Source organism: Pithys albifrons, chromosome 5, assembly GCF_047495875.1.
Source record: "Pithys albifrons albifrons isolate INPA30051 chromosome 5, PitAlb_v1, whole genome shotgun sequence".
NCBI classification, from domain to species: Eukaryota; Metazoa; Chordata; class Aves; order Passeriformes; family Thamnophilidae; genus Pithys; species Pithys albifrons.
Window position 1 is genome coordinate 11531583 of NC_092462.1, and position 27447 is coordinate 11559029.

At 39.9% G+C, this 27447-nt stretch overlaps 1 long non-coding RNA gene across 3 annotated transcripts in view; it reads left to right on the forward strand.

The window, feature by feature from the left end:
• LOC139672137 (uncharacterized) overlaps positions 1-27447 on the forward strand; it is a 62540-nt gene that overhangs the window by 3347 nt on the left and 31746 nt on the right. The window lies entirely within an intron of this gene.

A 27447-nucleotide genomic window follows, 5' to 3' on the forward strand; every position in this document is an offset into this window, starting at 1 on the left:
GATGAGAGGTGACTTGTATGACTTCTATAAATCTGTCTTTGACAGACACTAAGAAGGTGCATTTCTGGAAATTACCATCTTCAGCAAATCATACACGTATCTGAATTTGGAAACTGTCCTTCACCAGAGCTGTAGCAACACATAAACCAATATTCAAGAATGAAATAATTCTGTGGAGTTACTGCTGTAATAGAATGTGTAATACGCTAAACATGTTACTAAGGGGGGGAATGGATGCCTTCTGAAAATCCAGGCATCTTCTGGTTCATGGCTGCTACAGGACTATGATCTGTCTCTTTTTTCATACTCAATTATAATGCTTCCTAAATTATAGACTCTTCAGATTGCTTATTAAAAACTGGCATTCCAAAACTGCCATTTAATTTCTAGACACATCTGAAGAGACATTAATATTCTGCCTTTCAGAAGCATGCACAATATTTCTGGCATGTTATAATTTATCAACTATTGCCACTAAGAATGAACTATTCCTATTTAAAGAGATAGTGTTTCCAAGCAAAATCATATCAATTGCTATGTTAGCAAAAACAAAACAAAAGGAAAGGCATTTGATGTATAAAATGAGTAGAAATATGTTTCTGAATCTCTGAAAAAATGTTAACACAGAGAAATGTGCATCTCTTAGCCAGAGTCATGTAAGAAACATGTAAGTATTTTGTCCAGTGCCTTATGAACAAGCACTACCCTATTTAAACAAAATATTTGCAGTATTGTAGCCTAAAAGTTTTCCTGAGGGTATTGCTCTTCAAATTGCATGATGGAAAAATCCTATATGTCAAATAATTGTATGAGTAAGAAAGCTGGCTAATATCCCAGAAGGAATGTCTTCACTGTAGTGGTTCTCTCCATTTAGACTTGTGTTACTGCTCTGTGTGTTAATCAAAATTGAGTGGAGTTGCCAGACCCACAAAGCTCTGGTGGTCCACACCCTCTGAGAGGTCTCTGATGTAGAGACCTACATGCAAAATCCACAAAACTCGTAGTGAATCTAATCCTCATTTATGTTCTGAGATAGTTCCCACAGGAACAGTTCTCTACTCCAGTGCTCCTTTGGAATTCAGTGCTGTTCTGCTGACCTTAGTGGCTGGAGGCTTTCCCAAGTGGGCAGCTGGAACCCCGTGCCATGCCTTGGGCACTCAGGCCCATTTCACTGCTAAGCTGCCCTACTGAACGGAGCACTGCCAGGTAGCAGGCTGGGAAAAGCCTTCTGAGGATTGAAATGCCCTTGGCTGCACTGGCACTGCCTGCAGTTGGGATCCAGAGCTCAGGATCCTCCCCTGAGAGCAGTGCCTTCCTTCTTGTAAACATGTGTCACTTAGTTGTTTGGTTTTTTTTACTAGATAAGGATTTTCTAAGTGTTTCTCAACAGAGATTCCAGAACAGTAAATCAAAGAATGAAAATTTTACACTATAGTAATGAAACTGAATCCCTCGGGGGAGGAGGGTGGATTCCTTTCCTCAAAGTTAACTATTTGTTAAAACATTTTCTCAAGATCTCTCAGTCTTAGTCCATGTGGACACTCTCTCTGAAGGGAACATTCTGCTTTGTGGCTCACTTTGCCATTTGTAGTTGAAGCTTTCAGGAGCACAGGAGAGTTACATCCTAACCCATGTGATGATGCAAAAAAAAGTCCTAATAGAAAGAAATAGCATGCAAATGAGAGAGATGAAAGAGGATAGAACACAACTGAGTGATGGTGTGCATTCCATCAAGATTATTTCCCTTTTTTCCTCTTTAACACTAAAATACAATAACCATGACTTGTTTATCAAATTTGTCATCTGATACTACTGTTTTGTAGATTCATTATGCTGTATTACAGCTGGTCTCTTTCATGCTCAAAGGTTCTGTGACAAAAGTATAAAGCACTTGGTGGAAACTAAGTTCTGTATAAATAGAGAAAACAAGATACTTAGGTACCACATGGACAGCAAGTATTCTAAACCCTTAAAATTTAAGAGGCTCTGCACAACATTCTGTATTTAGCTAAAAGGAAGGAAATGCCTTTCTCCAAGTAGTTTGAATTAGGAGTCATACCAAATTCAAAGTTGTCTTTAGTTTTTTCACATTGCTTTCAGGCTTCTAGGATATATAAAGAGCCTTTTCATATATTATGACACTTGTGGAATATTAAACTCCCACATCACCCCACAATATCACTCCTCTACATGAAAAAATCAATGTGCTTTCTATAGGCAATCTTAATATGTGCCCTACTATGTAGAGAAAGGATTTATGCTCTGGGAGTTAGCAAAAGTTTGATTAGTTGATGGAAAGATGGTGGTTTGAAATTTATTATCAATAATTGGTCGTTTTTCATTGCAGTCCTGGGTTTTTCTGATAGCTTATTGTCCTCAGACCAGCAGTTTTCCCCATCTGTTATTTCTTACTTTTCCCTGGAGCACCTGTTATTCGGAAGCAGCAGCATCCTCTGAATGGTGTGCCATCACTTTTACTGGAGCCACATGGGACATAGAACTGTTCAATATGCACAACAATAGAGAGTCCTCATTTTTAGCCTCCACTGCTCACTCTGAATTCTTCTCTTCTCTGCCTTGTGACTGTCTAGCCTTAAGTGACTGAAATTCATTGTAGGAAATCCTGCAGTGGCATGTAACAGCAGAAATACACAGCCCCATTTCCAGTCCTCTCTGTTTCCCTGATTATTCATCCCTGCATACTTCATGTACCCCTAAAACAGCCCAAGTGTTTGTGGGCAGGATTTCCAGTATCAGGCTACTGAACTCTGCTTGTTCAGTGAGCAGTTTCCATGAATTGTCTTTGTCAAGATCCAAAAGGGGGTTGGCTTGCAGATGCAGTGTTCCCTACTATCAGCATGTCTAGCTACCCCTGATATATGACTTGCTGTTCTTGTTACTCCTCGGGGGATTTGAAGTCTGCTCAAGATAGAGAAACACTAAAGACAAACTTCTACACTGTGCCCTAGTGTGGAGGGTAAAGCAGGAGCAGCCCTTTCAATTGCCACTGCGATATTGTCCAAACAGGGGAAATACAATAAGCCAAAACCTTTAGTCAGTATGGATCAAACCTTGTGTGCACTAAAATAAAAGATGAAAGGTGCTCAACACCCTGCAGAGCTGAAAATGTGAGAAGAAAGAAAAGCAATTTTTGGTAAAAAATCTGCACTGAGGAGTTGAGGCTCAAAGCACTCATTTTTGCTACCTGTCTTTTTTTCTGTGACTCCAGAAGCTACCTGTATGGTACTTTGTCAGATATAAGCAAAAAGTAGCATCCAGAAATATCTGAAATATAAATAAAAAACATATATAGTGAACTTTAATCAATAGAGGCAAAGATATTTTTTTCACTGGAACAAAGTTGAGACTTTGATGCTATGAAAGGGAGTTTAAGAAACTGTAGAGGACATGACAATAAGAATTAAAGTACTGATATGGGGCCATTAGGCTTCATGTATGTGTTTAATAAGGAAATCAAGTTTAAACTCAGGAAAATACATTGCCTCAAGTAGATTTCAGTTTGTGAGAGTGCAACTACACATAGTAGTGCTAGTCTGTAAATCCCATGTAATGGAGATAGTGAGTAGTGAATTTCCAAGACATGACATTTGCCAGTGTAGACATGCTCCAGAACAGTGGACTTGAAGTCACCTGAGAAAGGCTAATGAAGTATGTCCAAAATCTCAGATATGAAAATCTATGACATTTCTTGTCATTCTTCCAGATACCTTCGTTACCAGCAATATCTTGTCATTTGATTTTTCTAACCATGGGGTTCCTTCTGAAGTGACTCTCACTGAATTTACCAGAGAGCATCTATTTTGTGCAGCTCCCAACATAGCAAGATCCCTGTCTTTAAAATCAGTGCTGTGTGGCTTAGAGGAGGGATAGAATCGAGTTCCTGCTGATATAACACTTTCTTGCAAACCCTTCCATGTATTTATACCAGTGGACGCTCTGTGATTTCCAAGATTTATATTACATGCTGCTGGTCCATAAAATTTCATGCTTTATCTGTTTCATTCATGGGTGTGACTGTATGAAATCAATTCTAACCTACTTTCATACACATATCGACAGAAGCTTTGACCTAGGAATGTGATAAACACAGTCTTCTGGGATCTCTTGCTCCCAGAGGAGCAAGAGATCATTTTACCTTGGGCTAAGTCTTTGCACAGAACATATGAAAAAGTGAATTGAAATTGATAATGTTGTAAGTTCATAATATCCTAAACACAAGGGCTCAGAGGCATTTTTTACTGCCAGTCACCCCAATTAGCAATAGCTGTATTCAGCAGCTTTATATAAAATCCTATATGCTCTGGCTGAAATAGGAAGTTTAGCTTAAAATGATGGGTTTTTTTCTAATTTGTGCATTTCTCAGAAGCAAGATGAATATATGAAATAAGTGAACATCTCAAGGCTGCTTAGGGATATAAATGGCCCCTGCTGACAGACAGGTAGTGTAACTTGAGGTTTTAAAAGTACTAGAAATATTAATAAACACACTGCAGATAAGCTGGGTCTTGTAGGTGGACAAAAAGGTGTGTTAGGGAACTGGAGGAGCATGGCTGTAACTCAGGATGAGAAGTGATGTTCCTCCGTGCAAGGATGTGTAGGCAGGGAGGGAATTGTGTTTGAAATATCCATTCTCTCTGACCTAATTACTCTGAGTTAGTTTGAAAATGTGGGTATTCTTATGCCTTGGGTATTGTTCAGAATCTCATGGTGCTGTTAATGATTTGTTCACTGCTCTCCAGCCTCTAGCTAAGCAGTGGATTTCCTTCCTGCCTTGTGTATAAGCTGCTCTCAGTTCCCCGTTTTTTATCTCCTTTGCTTGCCTCTTCCAGGGCATGGCTGACTGTGACTGGCTGCCTTCTCCTGAAGGTGCCATGGCTGGTTATCCCCATGCCATTTGCCATCATCTGACTATGAAGATTTTGCACTTGGTATGTTGCAGTTTGGGCCACTTCTCCAGTTTCTTATTATTTTGCAGCCTACTTTTTCCTTCCAAAACATTTCATTCCCTCTGTTTAGCATTGTCTGAGGTTTTGCCAGCAGAGCTTTCATTTGGTGGTGAAAGTGCTTGAATAATACTGGATGACCTACCTGTTTGCCTTTCTTTCAGTTACATGAGTTCCTCTGTGAGTCCACCTTTCCAAAAATTTGTGTTCCCTCATTGCTTGCTTTAATTATGACAGAATGTCAAAACTCTAAATGAAGTCAAGACAACGTGACAGCTGCTGTTTCTCCTGTATCATTTAGATTTGTTATCCTGTCACAAAAGGAATAATTTGTCATAATTTGTCCATAACAAAAGGACTTCTTCCTCCCCCAATTCCCATTTTCTCTGAGTGCTCCTTCTGTTGGGTTTCAGGCATGGGAGTCTATGTGTCTAGACTCTGTTGCCCTCACTCTTTCTGCCCCCATCTTGAGGGCAGTCATTATGCACCTACTTTCTACCAACTTGGACCCTAACTCATCAGCCAGAGCTTATGAAAGGGAAGGAGATAAGAAGCCCCCACTCAGTCAAACCGAAGGTCTGTTAGCCCAGAATGCAGCCTGCCTGCTGTGTGCTGGCCAGAAGCACATGGGCAGGGTGAGAGCAGAGCCAGGGCCCAGAACCCTTCCCCACTGATCCCCTTCTGTCCTCTGGAGACCTCCCAGACAGCTGATCTCTTTCAGGCACTAAAAAGCTCTCCAAGCTGTCACAGTCATTCACATCAACCCTTAAACAGGAGTCCCCCTTTGTTCGGTGCTATTTGTTCACTATTTGTTCTCTATGATTTTCCTGCTAAAGACAATTCTTATTTTTGGTGACATGATCTGTTCCCTGTCATAAACAAAGTTAAACATTTATTTTTTTATTGCTGAAGATCCAAGTGATTTTCAGATGCATTTTGTCTTAGTGAGTGAAATGTATATTATTTTTAAAATAATCATAGAATCATAGAATTGATTGGGTTGGAAAAGACCTCTGAGATCATAAAGTCCAACCCTTGGTCCAACTCCAGTCCCTTTACAAGATCATGGCACTCAGTGCCATGTCCAATCTGCGTTTAAAAATCTCCAGGGATGGGGAATCCACCACTTCTTTGGCCAGGCCATTCCAATGCCTGATTACTCTCTCTGGAAAGAATTTTTTCCTGATATCCAACTTCAATTTCCCCTGGCAGAGCTTAAGCCCGTACCCCCTTGTCGTATTGCTGAGTGCCTGAGAGAAGAGACCAACCCCCACCTGGCTAGAACTTCCCTTCAGGTAGTTCTAGACAGTGATGAGGTCAGCTCTGAGCCTCCTCTTCTCCAGGCTAAACAACCCCAGCTCCCTCAGCCTCTCCCCACAGGACTTGTGCTCCAGTCCCTTCACCAGCCCTGTTGCTCTTCTCTGGACTTGCTCCAGCCCCTCAATATCTTTCCAGAACTGAGGGGCCTAGAACTGAACACAACACTCAAGGTGTGGCCTCACCAATGCAGAGTACAGGGGAAGGATCACTGCCCTGGGCCTGCTGGCCACACTATTTTTGATACAGGCCAGGATCCCATTGGCCTTCTTGGCCACCTGTGCACACTGTTGGCTCATATTGAGCTTCCTGTCATTTAGTCCCCCCAGGTCCCTTTCTGTCTGGCTGCTCTCCAGCCACTCTGTGCCCAGCCTGTAGCGCTGCAGGGGGTTGTTGTGGCCAAAGTGCAGGACCCGGCACTTGGCCTTATTGAACTTCATCCCATTGGAATCAGCCCATCTCTCAAGTCTATCCACATCCCTCTGCAGAGCCCTCTTGCCTTCCAGCAGGTCGACACTCCCTCCCAACTTGGTGTCATCAGCAAATTTGCTTATTTACTTATTTGATTTTGTAACGGCTCATGCTGTTACAACAAATAAACAAAAGGATGCTACTTAGCATGTATGGATTAGATATTTATAGGAAAGGATCAGGGGTTTTAAAATAATTTTTCATTCAGAAAAAGTTCACTTTTACATTACTGTCATGTAGAAAGATGAAGGTACTTTCAAAGTGTGAATGTCAAGATTAAAGATGATAATCCTGTGGGTGAAAACATTAACATGGGCTTCTTGATGAGGATTTATGGAAGATCTTCACATCTAGGAATCACAAGGACAGGAGGAAGTGCTGCCTTTAAAGAACAGACAATTCCATACTGTACAGTAGCAAGGGGAGTTAGCAGATATGCAGATGATATCTTTGAAACTTTAAAAAGATTTGTGTTTCAAAAGCCACAACCAACTTAATTGGTGTTATACAGCCTTTGACTCTGGTCTGTGTGGAACAGTGTAAAATAATAGACCATTCTGGTAAAATATATGAGCATTATTACAAAAAGAAAGAGAGGTCAAAGGGACAGATTGAAAGGAATTGGGAAAATATTAAAGTTGAAAAAAGAGTAAAAGTTGAGAGAAGCTTGGTGATTTAATGTTTCAGGATAATTCACTCAAGTTTGTAAGTTTTAAGACAAGCTGCAGTTCAGTAAAAGTGTCATAACTTCTCTCAGCCGGTTGAAGAGATGAAATAGATTTTTATGTGGGATGCTGGTTGGAGTTTTTAGCAATTTAGATAGCAATTTATTTTTCCCATACTTTTTTTTTCCTCACCCACCTTAGAAGATAAGTAGATAGAGCAAGTCCATTTTTTTTTTTCTTTTGAATGAAAAGGTAGCTTATAATGCCTACGGTAGACCTGCATCACCCATCAAGTTATTCTGTGATTTGTGAACAAATCTTGACTTTGTTAAGATTACCTTGTTTATGTATTTGGAATGAGCACTGCAAATTCAAGTGGTAACTTTGTTTCATGAGCAACTTAAAAGTACTATAAAAAATTGGAAAATTACTATTTATTTACTGTATGTTATCATATGTGAAAATATGTGGTATCTTGTCTCCTCTGTTTACACCAGCTGTCCTTTATAAGCTTCCTCTTCTTGACTAAATAAATCTTACAATTCAGTTCTCTCTCAGACACCTGTAAATGAAACCACTGTCAAATGGGGAATATTAATGAATACTAAACCAAAATAGTGCATACTTTGAGAATTCACTGCTTGCTCAGCTTACATCCATACACTGTGAATTTTTTTCTGCAGTCAGTGGAGATTTATTCTATGGAATTGAAGCTTTTATTTTTTCCAGGCTTTATAGCCTACAGAGTCATGAGAAGAACTTTTCATTATTAGATGTAATGGATGGGATATTGTCCAGGAACTGAAGTGTTTAGAACAATAAGGAAAACAACAGTGTGAACCCCACTTCTTTATTACTGATTTTTCAAGCCAGTCAACAGTGTGAAGAAAATGTAAATGTTCAACTGTTGTGCTGGTGGCTCCAGCAGACAGAAGTAGCTACTGTGTCTATCTGTTGACACTTATGAGAGGGAAGTTTCTGACTGGGGAGAACAGACATAGTCCCTTCTCCATCTGGTTTATCAGTAGGGAAAGCATTATGGAATCACAGACTATTCTGAGTTGGAAGGGACCCACAGGGATCATCAAAGTCCAGCTCTTAAGTCAATGGCCCACGTAGGGGATTGAACCCATGACCTTGGCATTATTACGACCAAGTTTTAACCAATTGAGCTAATCTCAGGATATCTCTCCTTGACCCTTCCCACCATGCTTAAAACCCAGGGATCTTACAAACACCAGGGGCATGGAAGCAGAAGTTGCATGGGGCAGTTGCCAGCCAGTCACCCTTCGGAAGTGCTCAGCTTCTTGATGCATTGCTCTGTTCATCACTGAGCCAGACACTGGCAGCAGTGCTGGGGCGTACTGTGATGTGAAAAGCAGGGCCACTCTGTGCCTCTGGATATGTGGTGTAATGCTTATAACCCTGTGCAGCTGTAAATCTGCTGAGAAGCCTCTTGTCTGCCAGAAAGGCAGCTGGGCTACAGCAACTGGTGTGCCTAAACCAGCGTGTGCAAGTGTTTCCTGGACCACACAGAGGGCAACCTCCTCCAGACAGCAAAAGCAATCTGGAGCAGAGCACAAATAGGGCTGATCACTTCAAATAAAAGCTTGTCTCCATCAATAGCATGGTTATGCTGGTGCTTTACTCTGAGGGAAACATGAGAAGTACTTGTTTTATCATCTGTTGAAGCAAGTAGTGGGGTTTTCCCTCCTGGTTTTGAGGAACTTCAACACTCAATAACAAAACAATAGCTGTTTCAGTTACAAGTTGCTGACAATTTTAGGAAGATTCCCTTAGGATATAATTCACACTGGTATGAATGTGGGTTTTTCTAATATTTCCATCAACAACCAAACAGTGTGTTATGTCAGTCTGAACATCACAGTTGTAACAACTTTGATGTTAACCCATGTAAGGCTTTCTCCACACAGAGCAACTGAGGGGGAAAAGGGCAAAAAGAATGATGTGCATAAATGAACAGTTATAAATAACATCTGTCTTCTGTTGCCTTCATTTAGCAACAAAGTGACTTTACCCGAGATCACTTCAATAGCAACCCTAAAGTAAAGGTATACCTTTCCCTTCCAAAGGATTTCAAGTAAGAAATGTATATGCCAGCCAAAGATTTTCATCTTTTAATAGCATGTCATTTTGGTAACTGCTGAAATAATCTACTTCTTATCCTGCAAGATGCAGTCTCTTTCAGGGCTCAGTCTGATTGGTTTTATTGATGTTTTAAGGGTTTCATTCTGTCCATATAACCAAGTGAGGCTCAGACCTTACTGGCTTCACCAAATAGTGTAAAGCAAGAATTATGTAAAGAGATTTGTATTTAAAGGATGCAAATTATTTCAATCATGGCAAAAGATTTTCATGCTGAAAATTTTTCTTTAGGTCACAAAGGTTACTGTGAAGAAAATAATCTTGACTTTGAAGCAATTTCAATTTTTGAGTCAAGAGATGTGAGATAAACCTCAGGTTTGTCTAGATCGTCTTTTCCTACAAATTGTCATTGTGCTTGTTCCTCGTGCTGTCTCCTCCAGATGTTTTTAGCTTTCCACAAAATAGTTTGTGGTTCAATTTGTTCAAACCACTTCATTTTGTTTGGATGCCCCAAGTAAGGATGAAATATGTTTATCTAGATATGCTTATTTGTAGAGGCAGACAAAATTGCTCAACTGTTCATGTGCATATTCAATAGTTTGCTTCTTGTTTATGATACTGTTTTCTGTTCTAGGTTAGAAGTCTCAATCTCCAGACTGGAGCACTCAAAATTCTTTCTCATGACAAAATTGAACCTTTCTGACCTGTAAAAATGCTTACAAACTGAAATTTTCAAGGTCTTCTAAGAAAATCAGTCTGGTACAATTGCAGAAAAGTGCTTCTTATTATTTTCTTCCTTCCTTTTTGTACTCACACCTTTACTCTTGTGTCCTATTTTCTCATCTAGTATTTTCTAGCTAAGTAAAATCTTTCTTTAAAATTCTGGTCTTATGTTTTAATCAGAACTTCCATTTTTCCCCCAGATTTCTTACAAAATCCTGAAATTTTGGTGTGTGTCCCTCTATAAACCAAATCCAGCAATTTTTGTTCTTCTGTGGAATACTCTGTTTTCTTTTCAGGCTCCTAAGTTTGTCCTTTTGCAGCCTCAGGGAAAATTAAATTAACTTGCTTGAGTATGCTAAGCCATTTGAGGTTATAGTTGTCTGTCTCGTGTTCTGAAAGACAGTTCTTTTTCCTCGGTCCTTTATGCTGACAAATTCTAAAGATACATCCATCTTGCTATGAATATGTTGCAAATTGTGTATCCAGGTATCAACGTTGCAGAAACCAACAAGAGGTAAAGATCTGTCACGAGTCTGTTCAATTACTGTCTGACTCACCAATTCTCTTTGTATTGTTGAAAGGCCTATAAAATCAAAGTACTGCTTTCTAAGCCTGTGTTCCTGACTAGAAGTAATAATAAAAGTTATTAAGAATTAGACTCAGGACAAGCAATTCTTATTACATGCTTAAGCCCAAACTTGCAAACGTGCTTTTCACATGCAAAAACTTGTGCCACAATCTTCAGCAACAGAATGAAACATAAACCAGGCCCAGGGAGAAGGGCATGTTGTATCTAATACTTGTTTAACTGTAATATCTTCTAGTTAGACTATCTCAAGCCAGGAAGGATCCTGGATCCTTACAGTGCTGTGAGCACAGCCAAGTTCTTTTAGAGCAAGAAATCTTAAACCATCACCAGGCTCCTCTGTAATTCATTCCCTTTGTCACCTTTTATGTTGCTTATTTTGTTCTCCTCCTCACTAAGAGCTCTCATCCTTCCTGCCCTGGCCTTGAAGTTTCCCTTCAAGCACTGAAATGGTGACAAACTGCCACGCAAAGGGCAGTCTCCTGGATCTGCACTGGCATGTTCCATCTGCTGTTTAACAGAGGCTCATGGAAAAGCAGCCAGCCCAAATAATTTAATTTAGGCATAAAACTACATTAGTCTAGTTTAGCATAACCCTCGTTCCTCAGCTGCATGGAGTGTTTGTTCAGTGGGAATCCCAGCAGTGGTGTGTGTTCAACCTCAGGGCACAGGCTGTGTGTAACCACAGACCTTCCCCCAGCTCTGATCATTGCCTAGCAAACAATGTTACTTTGGTGAGCTCCGTACACGATTTTAGAATGGCAGAATTTCTCAAAACTCACATTTTATAGCTAATCTGTGATAATTATTTACTTAATTTGGGGAAGAGGAGGGTGAGAGGGCAAAGGGCTTGATTGCTGCTACATGGCTGTATCATCATCAGATGAAGTATTGTATAATTTGTAGATTTTTTACTTTGTAATATCTCTAATGGTGTGGTATCTCTAACTAGTTTTCTATGCATGTTTGCAAATTTCATTGTTAATAACAATCTTAATCTGGTATTCATTACCCTGTTAATTATACTGTCATTTAGAAACCCTTCCTTCCAATTAGCTGTAATGACAACATTGGAATAATTTTTCTGTTCTGCCATTTTTGTGCAACACTTCCCCATTTAAGCTGCCTGCTGTTCTGTCTTAATTAAATTTAATAACAATAGTGATAGTTTATAGGGGACTTTTTAACCTCATTTAATGTCAGACCATTTATAGTAGTTTGCAGTAGGCACTGAAAATGTTTGCAGTAATCCAATTATTTTGAAAAGAAGTAAACTTCACTTGTTTCAGATGATTTTAATTAAGGTAAAATCCCATGAAAGGTCAAACTCCCTACCTGTGCAAATATGTAGAAACATTAGGGATTTTTCTAAAGATACAGTAAAAAATCAACAATATAAAGAAGCATGAAAGCACTAATATAAAGAATGAAGCCCTTTTTTATTTTTAATTTTCCTTATTTTTTAATAGCAGGAGAAAAGGATGAAGAAGCTGTCAGCATCATTAATAACTCAACACTGCCAATTCAGACAGAACTTCAGGTAGGGAATGGTTGCAGCACTTTTTACCTCAGGAAAGCTCCACAGGACCTGACTAATACACTTAGCATTATTGCAGCACACTTGAAGCTGCACTGTGTGAGTAGAATCATGGTATTCATTAAAAATAATTATCTTTCTAGCCCATGTAAATTCAAAGCCCTTTGGAGAATCTCTCTATGAGATTATAGAAGATCAGAGCAGAGTAAGATTGAAAGCAATGCTTGAAGTCATCTAGTCCATCCTCCTCAAACAGTCTGTCTAAACTAATACCATTTCTGAAGAAAAGTTTGTTAGACCTTACAGTCCTACTGTGACAAGGATTTCACAGCTTCTTCAGTGGGCTCTGAATGATAAGGTCAAGTTGCAATGATGGAGATTGCTCCAATACTGACTGTCTGTGAATGTCGAAATGATTGAAGACATGCCAACCCCAAACTATTTGTTTGGCTCTAGAGAGGCAGTAAGCTTACCTGCTCTGGAAAACCATATGGCTCTCTTTGGGTGTTATCTAGAGCTCAGATGTGGTTCTGTATGCAGAGAGTGGTGAAGGAAAAATTGGAGGTGCTCTGGTGAGCTGACAGAGAAGCTGTCAGGATGGCATACTGAACTTGGGAGATGCAGCAAAATAACGGGGGGTAGGGAGAGATGCAGTGTCACAGCTGGAGGTGAAAGGGAAAAGCCAACTGTAAGTACAAGACAAGCCACAGGCAGTGATGGTGGGAAGAACCAGTCATTGTAAAGCAGAAGTTGGGACCTGTAGGCACAAAATTCTTGGCAGCCAGGGGGTCCCATGACTGGCAAATAAAGTAAGATAATTCCAAAGTGTTAAAAAACTGAGGCAAGAAAAGTTTCTAAGTCCTTTCTTGCAGAGAAAAATCTTGGAGATTTCAGGGGAGGGGAAAAAAATGATGGCTTTCCTTCCAGTGCTTGGATCCACTGCTTGGATCTTCCTTACCTGTTTGTTACACACCACAAAGGTGCTACAGGCAGCTTCTGCTCAGCTTACTGACTTCTTGCTGTTATAAATCTTGCTGTTAAGCTTGTAAGTCACTCTTATGTCTGGTTAAGAGTTCATGGAATCATTTAGGTTGGAAAAGACTGTTAAAATCATGGAGTCCAGCCATTAACCTACCACTGCCAGCCCACCACTGAACCATGTCCTCTAGTGCCACATCTACTGGTCTTTTAAATACCCCCAGGGATGGTGACTTAACCACTTCCCTGGGCAGTCTGTTCCAGTGCCTTTCAATGAAAAAAAAATTCCTAATATCCAATATAAATCTCCCCTCCTGCAACTTGAGACTGTTTTCACTTATTTTGCTTGTTCCTAGGGAGACGATACCAACCCCCACCTCGCTGCAACCTCTTTTCAGGTAGTTGTAGGGAGCATTAAGGTCTCCCCTGAGCCTTCTTTTCTTCAGGCTAAACAGCCCCAGCTCTCTCAACTCCCCCTCATAAGACTCTTACTCCAGACCCTTCCCCAGCTCCATTGCCGTTCTCTGGACATGCTCCAGCATCTCATGACCTTCTTCTACTGAGTGACCCAAAACTGAACACAGAATTAGAGGTACAGCCTCACCACTGTGAGAGTACAGAGGGATCATCACTCCTCTGGTCCTGCTGGTTCACACCATTTCTGATCAAGGCCAGGATGCTCTTTTCCAGGATCTTAAGGTCCTGATTGCGTCTCTTTAGTGCTAGACACAAATAACCCTTGGGTAGTATATGCTTTATATCTCCAGAAGGTAGGTTAGAGTAACTTCATTGTGTTATGTAAAACAATATATATTTGCTTTCCTTTGACCTAAGTGCTTAATATTTATGATCTCTTATGATTGACTGATGACAAAAAGGTAGGCTTAACCTGGTCATCCGTGGGTTATATAAAGGAATTGACATGAAGGTCCTGTTTCTCTGACTTACAAGTCCTCTGTCTTATAAGTATTGCCATATGTCGGGCTTCTCAGCTTCACACAATTAATTATTTCTGTGTTTCCTTGAAAACCATAAGCTTACCCCTGTGTTCGTAGCTTGAGTATCTCAGCTGTGATGGGTTACGCTCTTTGCACCTGCTGCTTCTGTTACTGAAGGACCTTGCTGTTTGCACTCAGAATTGGGAGGAGTGCTTTGTGCTGCTCTGGTTTCAGCTAAAGTTAGGATTCTGCTCAAGAACATGAAGCATTCCCACTAATAGTAGAAACAATTTACTGGGAATAACAATTTTTCATCATGCAAGTTGAATGCAGGATGTATCATTTGTCTTCACCTGAAATTCTCCCCTCTGATTTTTTTAAATAACTTTCTGAAAATCACATGAAAATGGATTACTGCTTTCTGTTTTCTATACAATTGAAGCTACAGGAATAACTTCCCTGTGCAAATACTGTATTTTTTACTGTGCAGGGCTAGTTGCTATGCTGGAAATCTCCAGAAAGGCTTCCTTACCTTGAAGTATCAAAACCTGGGCAGGGCCATGTTTTCTTCTGGCTCAAGTTTCAGCAAGGAAGGGGTGGGACACTGGACAGGAGATGCTGTTACAGTAGCAGTTTACATACAATTTATCAGATGCAAAGACAGACAACAGGACTTTTTGTATGGATGCTCCACCAATAGTCTTTGTGGATAGCTCCGTGTATTCTGTTCCATCTGTTTGGTCACCAGCAATTAATCTAATGCTGATAGACAATGATCCCATTATTAGGTCCCATTGTTTTTAAAGTAGGACCTACATATCTCCTTTTTATACAGTACATATAACAACAGAGATAGGTTGGATGACTACCAGAAAAAACAATGATTCATTTTTGACAATTGAGGTACAAGGAATAATTTAAAATTATGTTACCTGAAAGTAAAATGGAATGGCTGGATAATGAGAACACCTCATGAGTTTGATACCTTTTAGGATGAAAATGTTAAGCCTTCCTTTTTACATGCCTGAAAATAGGCAAAGGAAAAAGGGCAAAGGGCTGAAAGAGGAGAGGTAGCCTGGGCAGTAGTGTATCAGCTGTTATACAAAGGGGGCTGCCTATTAACTTAGGCAGGCCAGAGTCAGGAATACGGTTGTGTGGCACAAACGTGGGTGCCTCCACTAAGCCAATTCCCCGAATCACAAGAGTATGCTGAGTTGGAAGGGACTCACAAGGGTCATCGAACCCAACTGCAGGGCTTGCACGGGACCATCCCCAAGAGTCACATCATGTGTCTGAGTGTATTGTCGAAATGCTTCATGAATTCAGTGCTGTGACCACTGCCCTGGGGAACTGTTCCAGTGCCCAACAACCCTTTGGCAGAAGAACCTTTTTCTAATATCCAGCCTAAACCTCCCCTGACGCAACTTCAGGCCATTTCCTTGGGTCCTGTCACTGGTCACCACAGAGCAGAGATCTGGCTGCCCCTCCTCTTCCCCTCATGAGGAAGTTGTAACAGCAGTGAGGTCTCCCCTCTGTCTCCCCCAGGGAGCTGAACAGACCAAGTGCTCTCAGCCACTCCTCATACAGCTTCCTCTCAAAGCCCTTCACCATCCTTGTTGCCCTCCTTTGGACACTCTCTAACAGCCTAATGTCTTTCTTATATTGTGATTCCCAAAACTACACACAATATTCCAGGTGAGGCTGCCACAGTGCAGAGCAGAGCAGGATAATCCCCCACCTTGCCCAGCTGGCGATGCTGTGCCTGATGCCCCCCCGGACACGGTTGGCCCTCCTGGCTGCCAAGGCATTGATGCTCATATTCAGCTTACCAACCACGACCGCCAGGTCTCTTTCCTGGCACTTCTTTCCACCATCTCATTCCCCAGTCTGTCCATATATCCAGGGTTGCCTCACCCCAGGTGCAGAATTGAGCACTTTCCCTTGTCGCACTCCATGTGGTTGGTGATTGCCCAGCCCTCTAATTTGTTGAGGTCTCTCTGCAGACCCTCCCTCCTTTGAGGGAGTCAACAGCTCCTCCAAGTTTTGTGTTGTCTGCAAACTTGCTTGGTATCCCTTCACCATTCACTATTACACTCTGTACTTGACCCAGGAGCCAACTGCTCAACCAGCACATGATGTGTTTATCCAGCTGCGTGCTGGACATTTTGTCCAGAAGGACACTGTGAGAGAGCTGACTCATGTACCAGACACAGTCATTCTGTAGCCCTCCCTGGGCTCACTTTATCTGTCTGGGAATCTAGCACAGCTGCATCATCCCTGTTAGCTTGAGAAGACAAGCTGAAGGATCATTGCTCTCTAGTCTTTTCTGAAGAGAGTTGTCACCATAAATTCTGCCTACTAAACCCAGAGCTGAGCATTCATCTGTTTCCTTATCCAGAGTATATCTGCACTGTGTTGGAATCTGGGAGGGTGAAAATTATGAGTCAGGGTTTCATGTAACCCAGCTGTCCAGAATTAACTGTGTAAATATCCTTTCTTTGATTGCCTGTGCAGTAGCAGCAGGACAGCAACATTAAGAACCAGATACAATACTTCCCTGCACTTCCAAACCTATTCTTCAACAGGCTTTCCTATTCTTTCTACTTGCTTTGTGTTTTCTGTTAGTTCTGCAGCAATTTCCACTTCAATAAATTTTTCTTCCCAGATCCTTGGCTTACTAATTTTTATTTAATATTTCTTTTAAATATTAATTTAATACTATATTTTCTTCGCAGAAATATTCATCTTATTCCAGTGCCTCTTTCCAGTAGGTCTTTCATATTACAGCACTGAGGGCTTTTTAACTTGAGGTATTGTAATAAAGAAAAGGTGTCTCTGCAGTAGACCCTGTGGTAATCATAGAAAAAATCTAGTTTGGAAAAGACCTTTAGGATCATCGAGTCCAGCTGCCAAAAGGAGCAAATTTAAGGCATGGGAAAGAGTTAACCTGCGCATTGCCTAACAAAGGCTCATGGGGAACAGCTTTGTGACTGCAGCAGGTTTTTGGTGTACTTGTACCTGCAGTTGGTCTCTTGCAAACTTCAGTGCCTTCAAGTGGCAGATGGGATTGCAGAAGCCTTTCCTGAGATCAGGAGACAAGAATGTGCTTTTAGGCACATTGAAATGGAAATTAGCTGAGAAAGTTAAAGGCAGGTAGAAGCTGGGGTGAGGTTTATATAATCCTAGGTGAAACTCAGAAGCAAGTATAAAGGACATTCAGGATTACAAATGAAAGGAAGAAAGATGAATTGGGGATTGATAAAAATGCAGGCAGGAAAGAAACTCCTACAATATGATGTCAGTTTGATATATAAGTATCTTTTAAGTTTGCCTGAACACAATAGCAAGTAATAGAATAGTTGGAACCATACTAGTTTTATAAACAAATGTTATTGCTCAAAACTTCAAAATCAAAATGTGAAGATGGATCTCTGTCTTGTGTATCCTGTAAGATTTTTTTTTGTCCAGCCTGTCCTTTGACATTTCTCACCCAGCTTTCAGAATAACTTTTCAGATAGGTGCTTTGTTTTCTTCTGTTTCAAAAAAGAAATGAAAATGTGCATGAAGCATAGCTCGACAGTGAGCAGACTTAAAGGACTTGTCACAGTTTGCAGCAAAAAATTGAACAATATCTAGCTGGGGTTCAGTCCACAGAACACGAGTGTAAAACAGCTGCAGCCAGGGAAGGCAAGTGGACAGAGGACTGGACAGTAAATGTTTGCTGTGGGGAATCCTTCCTGGACAGTGTGTCTTTGTGGAATTTATTGCAGTGTCCCTTTTCTGTTTTATAGCAGTGTGCCCAGAAGTAGCATTACTCGATAGATCATTTATCTGGGTATTTAGAGTGTAATTCTGAGGTGATGTAGATTGTAAATTGTGTTTCATACAGACTCATTAACTGAACTGACACTTTGAAAAACAGGTATTTCAAGGTGTCAAGTACCCTAAATTCCAGTTAATAACGTGATAGCCAAGAACAAGGAGGACCATGCAATGAGGCATCTCTTTCCCTCTCTTAATGATGCAATACACCTGTACAGACATTACAACTAACTGGGAATCTAATAGTAGAATTCTCTGCATGTCTGTGTCTCTCCTGGGGAACTTCCTTGGTTACCATGAGCAATACTAAGGACATCAAAATGGCTTAAATCTAGAATTTACAAATGAACAGAAGTAAAGACAGGCCTACATCAGAGCTTCTCATATGCACAACTTCTCTCTTCTAAATGACATGGAGAAATGCCACTTACCATGAATATGTTTTCTGTGTAAGAGTTCTCATCGTTACTACTACTGAGGCAGTTCTTTCAAAACAAGTTAGAGAAGTTTTTTTCTGCTCCTTTAGACTTCTAAATATAAATAGCAGAACAAACAGTCAGAAAACTTCCTCTCCAAAACCTTTTTTACTAGAACGCTACAAGCCCTCTCTAACTCGCAGCTGAATGGTTCAAAGAAATTGTGTGAATGGGTTTAGTTAACTTGTGACTAAGACATCATTCCTTCTAAACTGCCTTTGTTGGGAACACGGAGCAAAGATTTGGTGCTGTTTGAGCAGAATGAGTGTACCTAAATTCCTATTGGCATTCTGTGTAGCTATCCAGTAGTATTCAACTTTCAGCTAATAACTTCTCTTTGATTCTTTAAGTATAAATAAGGCTGTACATGTTTGTATAACACCTGAAAATGGGAGGGATTTTTTTGCATTCATGTAATTTACTTTTTTCTGTTTCTTGGGCAGGAATACATGAGGTGCTAACTGGGACTTTTAAACTTCTGGCCTTTTTGGCCATTTGATTTCCTCTTCTCATCATCTCTGTTCAAATCCACAGCCCTCAGGCCTCCAGAGTTTAATTAATTACATCATTTCTTTCAATGAAAACCACGGGGTCACACTTTCCTTTCAAAGGTCAGTGGTTTGGCATTCCTGTTGATGTTCCAGATGCAGAGGACACAGCCCTCAGCTGAACTCCTGGGCCTCTGTTGTACTGGGCTTAGTGCTTTGGCTTTCTATCAAAGTGACACTTGTGATGCTGCTGCTACACGATTGTATCCTTTCTAGAAGATGATATGTATAACCAGAAACAGGTGTAATAGCCCTAATGGCATGTTTTAATTGCTAAACTAGGTACAGTGTTGTTTGTGACTCTTGCCTGAAGGAAGAAAATAAAATCTGTCTGAAATATAAGAGTGCTCCCCGTTCCATGCTTGTGCTGCCTACAGCTCTTGTAATCTGTCTGCTACTGGCCAGAGGAAGCACAGCAAGGAAAAGCTGAGCTTCTCCATGCTGGGAGACTCAAATGTACCATTTCCAAAGAATGAGGTGAACTCAGCATCTTGCACATACCTGGGTTTCATGGGTAGGACTGTGCTGTGAGAACATCTATGAGATGGAGGCTTTCCATCTTGCTTTTGAAATCCAGCCTGACTCCAACAGTGAACCAGGAGTGGTGATTTGATGCATGTCTGGAAATCTTATTTTTGATGCCTAGAGAAATGCAAAGTCTAGTCTAGGCAAAAAGAGAGGGAGGTGTGAATTTGAGTGTTTAAAATACTGCTCAGCAGCAATATGCCTGCAGGGGGAAAGAAGTGGGGGGGGTGTATTAATTACAGCTACCGGCATAAACACATTGCAGTAAAATTCTTGTTCGTGTTAGCCTTTTCTTGACTCTAGATTCATAAATACAGGAGCAGCAGGAAGAAAATTGAGTTAAATTGCTTAATATGGTACTGCACTGACAACCAAGCTCAAGGAAAGATGCTAACAATTCATACTTCAGAGGAAAAACTTAGAGACAAGAATAGAGATACAAAAAAATGCCAGGGTTTGTAGGTTCTTTTGAAATGCAGATTGGCTTGTTTAGACCTAAAAAAAATTTACAAATAAAAATTCAAATCCAGAAATTCTGGGAATTTCCAGTGCAGAAATAGTAATATTCATTTCTGGATTCAGCAGGAGAAATTGTCCAGTAACACTGACTGCAGTACTTTTATCACTACATTTAACACGATGGTTGTTTGATGTGCAGTGGGATTTTTTTAAATGAACTTTCTTTCCTATTCTTTTAATTATTAAAGGTTGTTCACAGCACCTATTTCTGCTACCTTTGAAACTGTTGTAAAGCCATATGCCACAAAACCAGAGCAATACACCAGATGGAGACAACTTTGGGCAATAGACACACAGCTGGCTGAAAAGATTTTAGGAAATATATCTTCATGCTTGAAAAAGAAAGAAAAAAACAGGAAGAAAAAAGTGCAAAAGCTTAGTGGCAAGTATATTTCAAAGTTTAAAAAACATCACCCTATAGAAAGAAACCAAAATTGTTGCTTATCACACAGTCATAGAATAGTTTGAGTTGGAAGGGACCTTTAAAGTTCATCTAGTCCAGGTCCCTTGCCATGGAGGGAGGGAGAGTGATCACAGAGATCACTCTCTATGAATCTCAGCTCAGAACTTGATTCCAAATACCCTTTCAATACTAACCAAATGTAGGTATCTTGTGAATAATCTTGGAGTCACTGAAGTTAACAGGTCTTTTTCCCACTGTCTTCCATGATCTTGCTATTTTCCATTTTGCTTAATATTCCTTATTTACCTGAACATTCTGAGAGAATTGTTTTCCTGCACAATGCTTACTCAGTGCAGCAATAAAAAGTGTGGGGTTTGGGGGTTTGATTTTGGTTATGTTTGGTTTTTTTTTTTACTGCTTATAGATCCTTCTTTAGGATTATAGCAGTAACTTCATTTACTTCCTGATAACATGTAAAATTAGAGGAACTTTTCTGTCTAAATGCAGGCACAAAACTGTCTGCCACTGATAAGCTGCTTGTTATCTTCTAGCTACAACAAATGCTGTCTTAATTCTTTTTTCCTCCAGTCTTTCCAGATGACTTGTTCTAAATTTCTATTCGATGACACTCCATGATCAACTGCCAGACTAGTGGTTTGAAACAGGATACTGCCAGCACAGATTTCTCAACTAATTTTGACTTCCTTTCCTGCTGTCACTCATATCTAGCTTAATAACTTCTGTGCTTTCAGATATTTATATTATTTAGCAAGCACAGAACTGCTCCTGTTGCAGATTAATGCCCAAAGCAGTCCCTTGCAATGCAGTCTTCATCTAGGAGTCCCTGGATGGGGTTTTAACAATGCAAACAAAATATATTACTGCTTCAAAATAAGCTTCCTGTAGGAAATGTTCCTCCTGCTCCCTCAAAGTGGATGCTAATTTAATGGTTTTAAATGATAGCTGTCAAGCAGTCACCAAAATCTTGACAATATTTTTCTCTTTCATGATTTCTATGCAATTCCAGCCTGCCTTATGCTGTCCTTTTATATAAGGCTGTTGTTCTATGGGTTTTTCAGAAAATCAGATTTTCAAAAAAGTATGAATACTGACCTACTTACATCTCCTCCAAAAAAACTCTGTAAGACTTTTTGCAATTTATGCTCTTTCATGGGAAATATTTAGTAATTTGAAAACTTTTCTCCTGTATTTTCATCTTTAAAAGAAAAAAGGTATAAAGCAAATATGTATTTAACAATTTCACTACTCATGGAAATACTTTCTGAAATCACTACAGAAATGTGGATATACAAACATGGAAGTTAATCAAGAAGTTTAAGAAGTGATCTATTCTTAGCATATTTGTTCAGGCTTTAGTATCACTTTTCTGGCATTTAGAAAGGGGCTTTTTTATTTATTGGATTAGATTGAAGTTGCCTCTCTGATTCTGTCATCACAATCTGTTTAAATAGAATGTAATTAGAAATGACATAACAAGTTTGTTTTCTTCATTGACCAACAGCAGTCTTTGGTTTTATTGCATAACTGCTACAAAAAGATTTCTTTAAAAAGTCTTAAAGTTTGCGCATATCGATATCAAATGGTCAATCTATAACAGTTAGTTGGGGATAGTGTAGAATATGCTGTGCCTTAGCTGGTTCCCTGGGTGTTCCTGTTTGAAACTCTTAGAATAAAAGCAAGAAGGTTTGCATGGAGGAGCAGCAGCATCTCCTCTTAGCTCAGCTGGTAAAAGGATGGGGCAAGTCCCCAGGCACTCTCTTCTGAAGCACAGGCAGCAAGCACAATCCAGCAGAAATAGGGAACAAGTGTCGGGAGTCAAAGAGCTCTCCTGGGTTGCCAGAGGAAGTAATTTATGAGAAAAGTGTACTTTGCACTTGCAGAGAACAGTGGGATAATAAAAAGGAGAAAAGGATCATAGTGTTAGGCCACATTGGCTGAAACAACTCTACTCTTGCCACTTTTCTTGAGCAGAGTCTTGATCCTAAAGCACTTCCATTTAGGACCAGCACAGAGGAATTTCTGCACTAAAAATAACTTCAGAACACTGCTCTGACTGTCAGGTGTTCTTTGTGCACCAAGAAGCCTTTCACTGTCTCATCTTTGGGATCTTTTGCATTGAACCCTGTGCTGGCCAGAAGCAGCTTTTTAGGAAGACTGTCACCAAAGTACCAAAAGTAAAAAAGCACAGCAGTGTGTGGCCTGGCAGCTGTGTGATGGCACGTTGCAGCACTGGTACTTCATTTCCTTTGTCCTCCTGCTGGATTTTTGTGATTGCAGTAAGTTGGCCAAGATGTGACAAAATTGGGCAGTGTCTTGCAATCCAGTGACGATGTTTCTCAGAATAGGCCTTGGAATGACTTAACATGTCGTGATATGGTTCTGGCTATTTCCAGTCACTCTCAACAAACGAACTGGAATCCTTTTTCAAGTTATTTGACTCTTTCACTCTTTTACTGTTTATACGTAATTTAAAAAAAATCTAAGAGACGTTTAGCCTTAGATGACATTCCCTTGGCAAGGTTTGAGAAGATAGTGTTAAAATGCTGAGCTGGTGCAGCCTGTGCAGTGCTACAAATTGCAAAGTCTGACTCCCAGAACTTTAAGCTTTAGCAATAATCCAAGTGTCAGGGAGAGAACAGGTGGAAACGTTTTCTTAACTGTTTTTCAGCTGGTTTTGAGCAGTTTCATGTGGCATGTTTACTACTGTTTTCTTCAGTCCAGCTTAAATGTCTTGAGAGATAATGGTTCTGCAGCACCATGGCAAGATTTTTGGGGGATAGGTGGCCTTGTCAGTCTGTAACTGCTTACTTACTCTGGGGAACTGAAAAGATAAAATACATGACAGTATTATCTGCAGATCTAAGTGGGTCATGCCATGCAAATGTGTCTCATTTAAAGGACTAGAGATACTGCTATATTTAAAAAAAATCCTTTTTATATGAGTGCTAGAAATATGTTAGAATATAATAAGCACTTTTGTACCTGAGTGCAACTGCTGAGCAAATTCCCATAAGGAAAGGGTTAGCACAGTGAATCAACACATGTTAAAAGGCTGTGCTTTCAAAACAGGGCTGAAATATAATATGTTGGATTTTTCCCTTTTTTAATGGAAAAGCCAATCCCATTTTCAGGTATCAAAGATGCTCTGAGGGCAGATATTACATCTCCAGCTGCTTTGAATTTACAAATTCTCAAAGCAGATAGTAAGAATCCTTCATTCTTTTTGCTTTTCCACTGTTGTGACCTGGCTCCAGAGTTCTCTGTTTCTACTCTTTCTGATAGTCAGTACCAGCAATTGCTGTGCTTGTTCTGGTACATTTGTGAGAATGAACAAGTAGTTTGTAGCTATTTCTAAGCCTGAATAAATCTTAAAAAACCATCACTGCTAGTCTGGAAGTTCCAACATAAATGACCTGGAGGAAATCAATAAATAAAGTTCAGAAACTTGGCTGACCTGATCACCTGCAGCAAATACCAAAAGGAAATTTACTGCTGGCAATCAAGACAGTCAGGTTTCTGAGCTTTAGGGGCTAGGAGAGAGATTCATGGAAAAATTTCTCTTACAGGGTGCTGTTTTCCTAACATAGATTTAAGTACTTTCAGAACTGTTCATTAAAGTTTCAGTTTAGAGTAGAATATGATAATAAGAGATATGTATTTAGTGCCAGTTTATCCTTTTGCCTCATGGTTTCCCTGTAGTACACACAAGACTTGTTCAAAGGCTCATCCATCCTTCAGAGCAGGGTTCTCACTGAGCTCTCTTCAGAGGGATAAGGTGAGCTTTTATGAGCGTTCTTCTCAATGTGTGTGAGAATAATGGTGACATGAGGTACCTGGTGGTACTTCCCTGGTATTTTTATGTGCTTTTGTTGTAAAATGGTGTTATGGATCTAGGTGGATTGTTCTGTAGATTTCCTCTTCAGGGGTGGCGTCTGTAATTTTTCTTTATCTTCCCAGTCATTTCAGGATGACAGTAGCAGTTACAGTGGGGTTTTATTTGCTGTGATTGCCACCAGATTTTGCCACCAAATTTTCCCACATGCATTGGAATTCAGTTAGTGCATGTTTTCACTTTACTGAAGTCACTGTTATTAGCAGTTATTTTCCTAACAGTGTGTGTTACATCTCCTGCTGGTCAGTCTGAATATAAGGATGTCCCAAGATAGCAGGTAATGGACAAATCTAATGGATTAAATTAATGCCTGTTGTAGTGGGAGCAGCTTCAGCTAGAATTATCTCAGAAAATAACCTGACCCAATATGGGAATAGAACTGTTATTATCAAGAGTACTAGTGATATCTTCTCTTTTACTCCTATTCTTAGAACTATAATACAGACTTTAGTCCTTTGGAGAGTGATCAAGGAGACATCTGCCCTCAGTGAAGTCAAAGGCAGATGTGTTCTTCATACATATAACCAGCTCCTTGGTTAGTGTTGGCAGCCCAGCTGATTTCAATGCATCTGCAAAATCAAACTCCATTCTCTAATGTCCTCCAAGAACCTGACATTACAGTAGGCTTACACAATGCTCTTGGCACATAACTACTCCATTTAATGTGTAAGCTGTTGGTTTCTTCTGTACAGGCCAGAATGGGGATGAAGTGTCTGTCCAGCCTGCCTTGCAGATGGCATAAGGCTGAGACTGGTTGTGACAATATGCCCCTAAAATCAGTAAAAACAGCAAAAATGCTTGACAACTGGTTGATAGTTGGATGCAGTCACTCTGCCTGATTGGTCAAATGTCTGCCTTTCTTTCCATCTCCCCTTTCTTTCTTCTTGCCATTGATTTTAATGGGGTTTTTGTTCATTTTAGTGATGAGGAATTTACTATCACAATAGCAGAGTTTTGACTCTTACAAATCAACTATATGACATGATCTACTGCCACCAGGCTCCTAAAAATTGAATAAAAACAAATACAAAAACCACTTCAAAGACTTTCTGGTAGTCTGAAGCAAAGGGACTTACCTTTCTGATTTTTCCTGAACTCTCGGTTGCTATCTTGAAACTGTTACTGTTGTATTGCATTTTGCTGAGAAACTCTGAATACAGGATGAAATTTGATAAATTAAGGGAAGGAACAACATGCTCTTTTGGCTTATATTTTTCTTCAGTGTGCAGAAATGGAACATTGGGATTTCTTCTTCTCCACTTAGTGCAATGTAGCTTTTTTGCTTGCTGTCTAAAGAAAAAGCAAGAGAAGAAAAATGATGATATTTTTGGAGAAATTTTTCATTTCTGGAATAAATTTACTGCATTCTAAAGACCTTAAATTAGTACCAATTTATTAATGTTTATCAGAGACTAATAGAGTGAGTAGTAATGCAATCTCAAAGAGCATGGGAACAGTCTTAGAAGATTTTCTTGCAAATTTTTCCTGCTTAGCAAAATAGCTCTTCCACTTTCATAGTCAGTCTGGCATGTCCTTAACCATCTTTACAATTTGACAATAATGTAGGTGTTGATGTCTCCGTGAGAAGTCATCCCTAAAAGGGAAAACCATCAAATATAAAAACAGCCCTGTGAATCTTGTTCTCCTTAAACTCATTCCAAGTAAAAATTGGTATGGGGCCTGGCTTTCAAAACTGGTGTTAAAAGTCATATACATTAGGACATCATTTATGTTGCCATTCAGTGGGGGAAAAGGGCTAATGAAGTACATGCTGCATCATTTTCCTGAAATGGGTCATTTTCAGTCTAGTGTGTTGTATATTCAAGTGTTTTAATAAGTTCCTTTCTAATTGCATCTCTACTTTCAGGTATCACTGTCCATTCAGCCACCAAGGGAGGCCCTGCCATGTATTTGCTTAAAGCTCTAAAGTATTTAAATGTTTTCCCCCAAAAAAAGTCTTCATTTTAAGATAACCTTGAAAAACCAACAGCAGTCTAAGGTGTGTAAGAGGAAGAGACATTGAAGATAACAAATTTTGGCAGTCTCTGAGTCTCTTTTGTGCCTTTTGAAAATGAAGACTACTAGAGAGGGAGCTTTTCCCCTGAGCCATTTCCTTAATGTTGCTTCATCAGAGCCAAATGGTCAGAGCCCCTGAAGAGTCCTGTTACAGATGCACAGATTTTTGTGTTGTTAAATATGTTTCCATGTTTAGCTGCATTCCTGAAGCGGTAACTGAGATAAAGCATTTGTAAAAGCTTTGCTTATGGACTTTTCCACAGCTCAAACTCAAACAACTTTCCTTCAAGATGCATCAGAAGCAAGATGTTTGCAAGTGTGATGCTGGTTGCCTTGTGTTATAGATAGTCTGGCTCGTGCCAGACATTCCTTAATGATCAGGGAAATTTGCTTTCAGCATACCCTTGCACAAAATTCAGCAGGAGTTCAACAAATTGCAGTTCAGCTGATGAAGCAGAGCCAGCTTGGACTGATTTGGGTATCTACATTTGATTTATTCCACTATCCTACACTCACCTAAAGCTGAAAAGAAAATGGGGAGAATAGAAGGAAGGGGGAAGTTCACAGTTCTGCAGGACTGAAAGTGGTGGCCAGGAACTGGTATGACAAAACCTAAAATTGCATATACTTAAATTGAAGCTCATGTGTGTGTGTTGTACATAGACTGAGCTTTCCAGCTGAGGATCTCAATCATACACACAAATGAGCTGATTGAAGTTATGAAGTCATGGTGTATTACACATCTATTTACAAAGCTGCTTCAGATACAATTTTTTAGACATGAGTGAGTTGTGCATAATTTCTTTTTGTTTCTTCTGAACCCTTCCCTTCTCTTTCTCTGAGTTCTGTTGCTCCTGTTGTTGTAGCCTCTTGGCTGAGAAGTTAGCCTGGATTTTTCACTTGAAACATTTCTCTGTCTTTGCTGGGAGGGACATTTTAT